This window comes from Scyliorhinus canicula, chromosome 14 (genome assembly GCF_902713615.1).
Source record: "Scyliorhinus canicula chromosome 14, sScyCan1.1, whole genome shotgun sequence".
NCBI classification, from domain to species: Eukaryota; Metazoa; Chordata; class Chondrichthyes; order Carcharhiniformes; family Scyliorhinidae; genus Scyliorhinus; species Scyliorhinus canicula.
The window spans coordinates 57,821,188-57,828,376 of record NC_052159.1 but is presented as its reverse complement, the minus strand read 5'-3'; positions in this window follow the sequence as shown (position 1 = coordinate 57,828,376).

Sequence of the window (7,189 nt, the reverse complement as noted above, 5' to 3'; positions counted from 1 at the left end):
TAGTTTAATTGTTACAGTAAATCTTAAAATGTGAAATCCTGTCCTGCCATTCTTTCAGCTATTAACTGGAATTTTGGATTTCTTTTTAAAAGTTATTGGTTTCTATGAGAATCATAGCATTTCCTCCTGTTCCCTTTCAGACGGTGCATCACAGATCATAACAACTCATTATATGAAAGGGATTCTCCTCATTTTTTACCTGGATTTTTTGCCAATTATCATAAATCTGTGTTCTCTGGTTATTGTCCTTCTGTCAATAGAAATAGTTTCACCCAAGCACTCCATCAAAAACCTTCATAACTTTGAACACCTCTATCAAGGTACTCTTCTGCCTTGAAATGGCCAGAATCGAAAGTCCTCCCTCCCAGGAACCCACTGGAATGCTGCCATGGTTCATTTGGTGGTTTCCCTCATGACAGGCAATGATAGTAAAATCCCATCATCATGCTAAAATGGCCATTAATTGGGCACGTGAAGTCACTGGTTGTCTGTTTCTGGTCAGTGGCAGTTGCACCATGACTGTTTCTGGTTTGGGAAATATCTTATGGTGCGGGAATTAGGCTCTCCTTCCAATGCCTTCTGTCACCCTTGCATGAATCTTCCCACCTCCCAGCCCACCTCCAGGGGTTGGTAAAATCCAACTCCGCATAAAGATATCTGGGGAGGGAGACATTGATGATTTCGCTAGCTTGGGTGCCAGGAAGGGTAATTGGGGATTGGAATTAAGTGGAGAGGGAACCGAGAGAAAAGCAGATGAGTTTGGTAGATGAGGTCAGTTTGGTGAGGAGGAGGGGGTAGGAAAATGATGAGTGTAAAATCCCTATTCTACCATCCAGCAACACAATAGTAAACAACTGAATGGACATTAACAAACTTCTGAATTGTAATTTTTGGAGTTATATTCCGTTTATCTGGCAGAGCAGCCAATCATTAGGACTCATTAGTGTCCATAATGTATCGTGGAAACTATAACTGATTAAAACTGACCAGCTCAATCAATTAGGAAACATCTTCACAGATCTAAAATTAGAAACAATGCAGTGTGAAATCAGTGCAGGAAATAGAAGAGAGTGTTCAATTAGAGGAAACCCAATGAGTATTGCAATTAATGTTCAGTTGTAAATAATGGCCTTTTATGAAATCATATGAAGAGATTCAGCTCATTATTAAATATGTAGGTCAAAAGTAATGAATTTCACAGCCAGCTTTTATTCCTTTCCGGAATAAAAATAATAATCATCCTGCTGTTTGCTATTGTATTGAACCCTCGGGTCCATGATGTACTCCAGCACATCAAGTGGGCAGTGCATGACAACGAGCATTCCCATGTTATTCCCATGTTAATGGAATTTAGCTGTGGGATGATTTCATAAACCGAACAACCAGTATATTTCTAAGAGTCAATGTGGTACATTTTGTATTTTTCCCCTTTTCCATTCAAAATTTTGGAATACAATTTATTCCTTCCTTCTCCTTTGATATTTCTCCCTTTCTTTAGATCCTTTATTATTACCCAAGGATGGGTAGGCAACATGTTCCAAAGATTATTACCACTGAAAGGTGCACAAGAGGAGCTGTGATTGACACTGTCTCTGATTTTCTCACAGGCATCAATCAGCTGATTGAAACATCTCTGTGGTCAATTGTTAACCACATCATTTCATTTCATTTTTAATTTTCATTTTTTTCACATCAATTTTCAAAACCGCCTTTATATCTAACTAAATATATGTTTTTCAAATCTTTTCTGTGCAGAAGAGAAACATTATAGCTTGAAAATATGAAATGCATATGTAAGAAAAATGTCAATCAAATGACATTATATATGCACATCCAAAAATCGGATGGATCACATCATAATTCATCTCAACTTTTAGATTGTTCATTAAGAAGTCTTACAACACCAGGTTAAAGTCCAACAGGTTTGTTTCAAACACTAGCTTTCGGAGCACTGCTCCTTCCTCAGGTGAGTGAAGAGGTATTTAGATTGTTCAGTTGTGAAGATTGTTTGCTGCTGAAGAGCTTATTTAATAAAAACAAAGCTGTTTATTATATACTGAGCAATTATTTTGGCTGGTTACTTCAGAGCTTTTTCTGTGCTGAAGGTTTAACATTCCAAAGTGGCATTCCTTTTATTGCAAGTGATAATCTATAGAAACGCATTAACTACCAGTATGGTCTAAGGCAGTGTTTTTCAAACTTTTCTGCCCGTGACCCATGTTTACTGACCGGCCAGCCTTTGGGACCCACGGCAGCCAAACTTCACGACCCACAATTTTCACTTAACTTTAATGTGACAGGTCAGCCTGCTTGGTCCTCATGATCTCACTTGCTTTGTTATTCAAATTAAGTCACATTTCAGCTAAGGACTTCAGCTGATGATTTAAGATCTCACTGCATCCATTGAAAGATATCAAGAGGTTTGTCCTCGAACTCACCATGCTTAGTCTTCAAGTGCTGTTGAAGTTTTGAGGTTTTTAATTTGCCAGTACTTCCCTGTATATAACACACATGGGGCGGAATTCTCCGACGGCAGGATTCCCCATTTTGTCGGATTCCGGGGGCTTCCCGATGGCGTGGGGCTGCCCCACAATTGGAAACCCCATTGACCAGCCAGCGTAACAGAGAATCCCGTCGGTGGGTCGGGGCAGAAATATGGCACAGCGGGGCGGAGAATCCAGCCCATGAACTTTGCATTCTGATTTGCAGTAGCACAATTAATAAATCCATACCTCAAGAAATGATCTGTATACTGCTTTGTTCCTATTTTCAGCTTCTTATTCATGGGTTGTTCACCTGAGGCCCTGGAGCTTACACCAGCACTGCTGGAAGCCACAAAAGGGAGGGACCTCTCTCATGCCCAGAGCACATGTTGTCAGTGTACTGGGTGCATGACTTGCTCTCTGCCAGCACTTCTGGAGAGAAGAAGCCATCGATTTAAAAAAAAAATCTACTCCTGAGTCAGTATGCTGACATCAGAAGGAGGCAGTCTGCCTCATTGGGCTCCGGGTCTGCACACTGCTGAGGGGGCATCTGCATGCATGGAACGGCCGGCATTCTAGAAGCTGGTCGCAGCCGGAACTTTTCAAAGCCACTCACAGCCATTGGGCACTTCTTCCTTGAGAAGGAATTCCATGACCTATGGCCCCGTGACCCTCCCGACATCCACCTGCGGAATTTGAAAATGACTGGCTTAAGGAAGCTTGAAAACACAGAACAATTAACATTCATGCATTGATATGATCTTTTCATAACCACTTTGATGTATAGAAATGTCAAGTTTGACAGTTTTAGTTCTAAAGAATTAAAGCTGGTTTGAGGATAAAATACCGTCCAACTTCATTCAGTTTGTTTGAGCAACTGAATACATACTTTGGTTCTGTCTTCACAAAAGAGGACTCAAATCAGATACCCGAAATGTTGGAGAATGCAAGATTTAGTGAGAGGGAAGAATTGAAGGAGATCAATATTAGTAGAGAAATGGTGGTGGAGAAATTAATTTAAGGCTGATAAATCTCCAGGGCTGGATAATCTACATCCCAGAGTACTTAAGGAAGATGCTCTAGAAATAGTGGCTGCATTGTGGTCACCTTCCAGGATTCCATAGACACTGGAGCAGTCTCTGCAGATTGGAGGATAGCTAATGTCACTCCAATATTCAAAAAGGGAGGTAGAGAGAAAACAGGGAATACTAGGCCAGTAGGCCTAACGACCAGTAGTGGGGAAAATTCTCAAATCCATTATCAAGGATTTTACAGCGGAGCATTTAGAAAACAGTGGAAGGATCAGACAGAGTCAGCATGGATTATGAAGGGGAAATCATGCTTGGCAAATCTATTGGAATTCTTTGAAGATGTAAGTAGTAGAGAGAAAAAAGTGTAACTTCTCAAAGTTTGCAGATGGTACCAAGTTGGGTGGGAGGGTGAACTGTGACGAGGATGCAGAGATCCTTCAGCATGATCTGGACAGGTAGGATGAGTGGGCAAATAAATGGCAGATGCAGTATAATTTGGATAAATGTAAGGTTATTAATTTTGGAAGCAAAAACAAGAAGGCAGAATGGCTGTAAATTGGGAGAGCAGTGTGTGCAGCGGGACCTGGGTATCCTTGTGCACCAGTCACTGAAGATAAGCATGCAGGTACAGCAGGCGGTAAAGAAGGCAAATGGTATGTTGGCTTTCATTGCGAGAGGTCTCAAGTACAGGAATAGGGATGTGTTCTTGCAATTATACAGGGCCTTGGTGAGGCCACACCTAGAATACTGTGTGCAGTTTTGGTCTCCTTTTATGAGGAAGGATGTTCTTGCTCTCAAGGATGTGCTGTGAAGGTTTACCAGACTGAATCCGGAGATGGCAGGACTAACGTATGAGGAGAGATTGACTAGGTTAGGATTGTTTTTGATGGAGTTCAGACGAATGAGGGGGAATCTCACAGAGACTTATAAAATTCTAACAAGACTAGATAGAGTGGCTGCATGGAGGATGTTCCCGATGGTGGGTGGGTCCAGAACCCGGGGTCACAGTCTGAGGATTCAGGGGCGGAATTCTCCCACCCCAGCAGGGTCAGGGAATCGCCCGGGGCCGGCGTAAATCCTGCCCCCACTGTGGCCGGAATTCTTCGCCATGAGGAAATCGGCGGGGGCGGGAATCGCGCCGGGGCGGGAATCGTGCCGTGCCGGTCGGTGGGCCCCTGCGCCGGTCGGAGGGCCCCCCAAGCCGATTCTCCGGCCCGCGATGGGCCGGAGTCCCGCCTGCTGTCAGGCCTCTCCCGCCGACGTGGTTTAAACCACCTCTGGTACCAGCGGGGGTGGGCGTCACAAGCGGGCCCCGGGGTCCTGGGGGGAGCGCGGGGCGATCTGACCTCGGGGGGTGCCTCCACGGTGGCCTGGCCCGTGATCGGTCCCACCGATCGGCGGGCGGGCCTGTGCCGTGGGAGCACTCTTTTTCTTCCGCCTCCACCATGGCGGAGGCGGAAGAGACCCCCCTCCACTGCGCATGCGCCGGGCTGACGTCAGCGGCCACTGACGCTCTGGCGCATGTACGGACTCATGCCGACTGGCGAAGGCCTTTCGGCCAGCCGTTCGCGTTGGGCGGCGGAGCAGGAGTCACTCCGGCGCGGGCCTAGCCCCTAAAGGTGCGGAGAATTCTGCACCTTTGGGGAGGCCCGACGCCGGAGTGGTTCTCGCCACTCCGGTACGCTGGGACCCCCCGCCCGCCGGGTAGGGGAGAATCCCGGACAGGATAGAACATTTAGGACAGAGATGAAGATACATTTCTTCACCCAAAGAGTGGTGAGCCTGTGGAATTCATTACCACAGGAAGTAGTTGAGGCTAAGACATTGAATACATTCATGAGGCGGCTAGATATGGCACTTGAGCTGAATGGGATCAAGGGTTATGGGGAGAAAGCAGGATTAGGCTATTGAATTGGATGATCAGCCATGATCGTGATAAATCCACATGGAGGCCCCACCGTGCCGACTTCAAGATCCGACCCCAGTACCCCAGGAAGGGAACAGACCATTGGACCTAGCCCAATCTGCCCCAGGAAGCCCCTGCCCATGACCCAGGACCCCAAAAACAACGGAGACCGCGCGCAAGGACCCGAACACGCTGCAAGGTATTCCCGTGCCCGCAGAACGCCGGGACCCATCCGGATCACAAACTCACCCCCACAGCAACCCCACTACCTCAACCAGCGCCCGGGGCCCTGCCAGACGCGACCCCGGAAATGTAAACAGCGCCCTGGACCTCACTAGCGCCCTGGACCCCGCCAGCGCCCTGGACCCCGCCAGATGCAACCACCTACCTTCCACAAGGGCGGACGTCTCCCATCGGATCCCAGGATCATCCAGCAGCAGCCGCCGACCGAGAAAGCAAGGGAAACACAGCGGTCTGCAGGTTAGACTGAAGGAACGCGGTTTCAAGACCCCTCTCCCCAGCATACTCCTGGCAAACGTCCAAGCGATTGAAAACAAGCTGGATGAACTTAACGCCAGACTTACCTCTCAGAGGGAAGTAAGAGACTGCTGTGTGCTCTGTTTCACAGAGACATGGCTCACCCCCGCGTCACCGGACTGTGCCATACAACCTGAAGGCTTCTCTATTCACCGGGCGGACCGCACGGCATCTTCAGGCAAAGCGAAGGGTGGAGGGGTTTGCCTCCTCATCAACTCCTCCTGGTGCTTGGATGTGGTGACCCTGGCGACCTACTGCTCCCCAGACCTGGAATACTTGACCGTAAAGTGCCGCCCATACTATCTTCCACGCGAGTTCACTTCAGCCATTATCACAGCGGTCTACATCCCACCCCAGGCAGAAGTGAGGAAGGCGCTGGATGAACTGTACACAGTCATAAACAACTATGAAACAGAACACCCGGAGGCCTTGTTCATTGTGGCCGGAGACTTCAACAAAGCCAACCTCAAGAGTGTACTGCCAAAATTCCACCAGCACATCTCCTGTCCCACCAGGGGCGACAACACTCTTGACCACTGCTACTCAAAAATCAAGGGCGCCTACCGTTCCATCCCCCGACCGCACTTTGGGAAATCAGACCATAAGACTGTGCTCCTTCTCCCGGCTTACAAGCAGAAACTCAAGCGGGAGAATCCAGCTAAGAAGGTTGTGCAGTGCTGGTCCGAGGAGACAGAAGAGCTCTTACGTGACTGCTTGGAGACAGTGGACTGGTCCATATTTAAGAACTCAGCGACTAACTTAAATGAGTATGTCACCACCGTCACAGACTTCATCAGCAAATGTGTGGACGACTGCGTGCCAAAGAAAGCAGTACGTATGTTCCCCAACCGGAAACCATGGCTCAACCGCAAGATTGACTCCCTACTGAAGGACAGATCTGAGGCGTTCAAGGCAGACGACCCTGTCCTATACAAGAAATCCAGGTACGGCCTCCGCAAAGCCATCCGAGATGCCAAGAGAGAATATCAAACTAAGCTAGAGTCACAGACAGACTCTCGGCGGTTGTGGCAAGGACTAAACAACATCACGGGTTACAAAGCGAAGCCGAGCAGTATCTCTGGCAGCAGCGCACCCCTCCCCGATGAACTTAATGCATTCTATGCTCGGTTTGAGCAGGTAACCAACAATCCACTATCGAGTGCCCCAGCAACCCATAATTCACCCATACCCACCATCACAGTTTCCGAAGTCAGATCGGCCTTCCTGAAAGT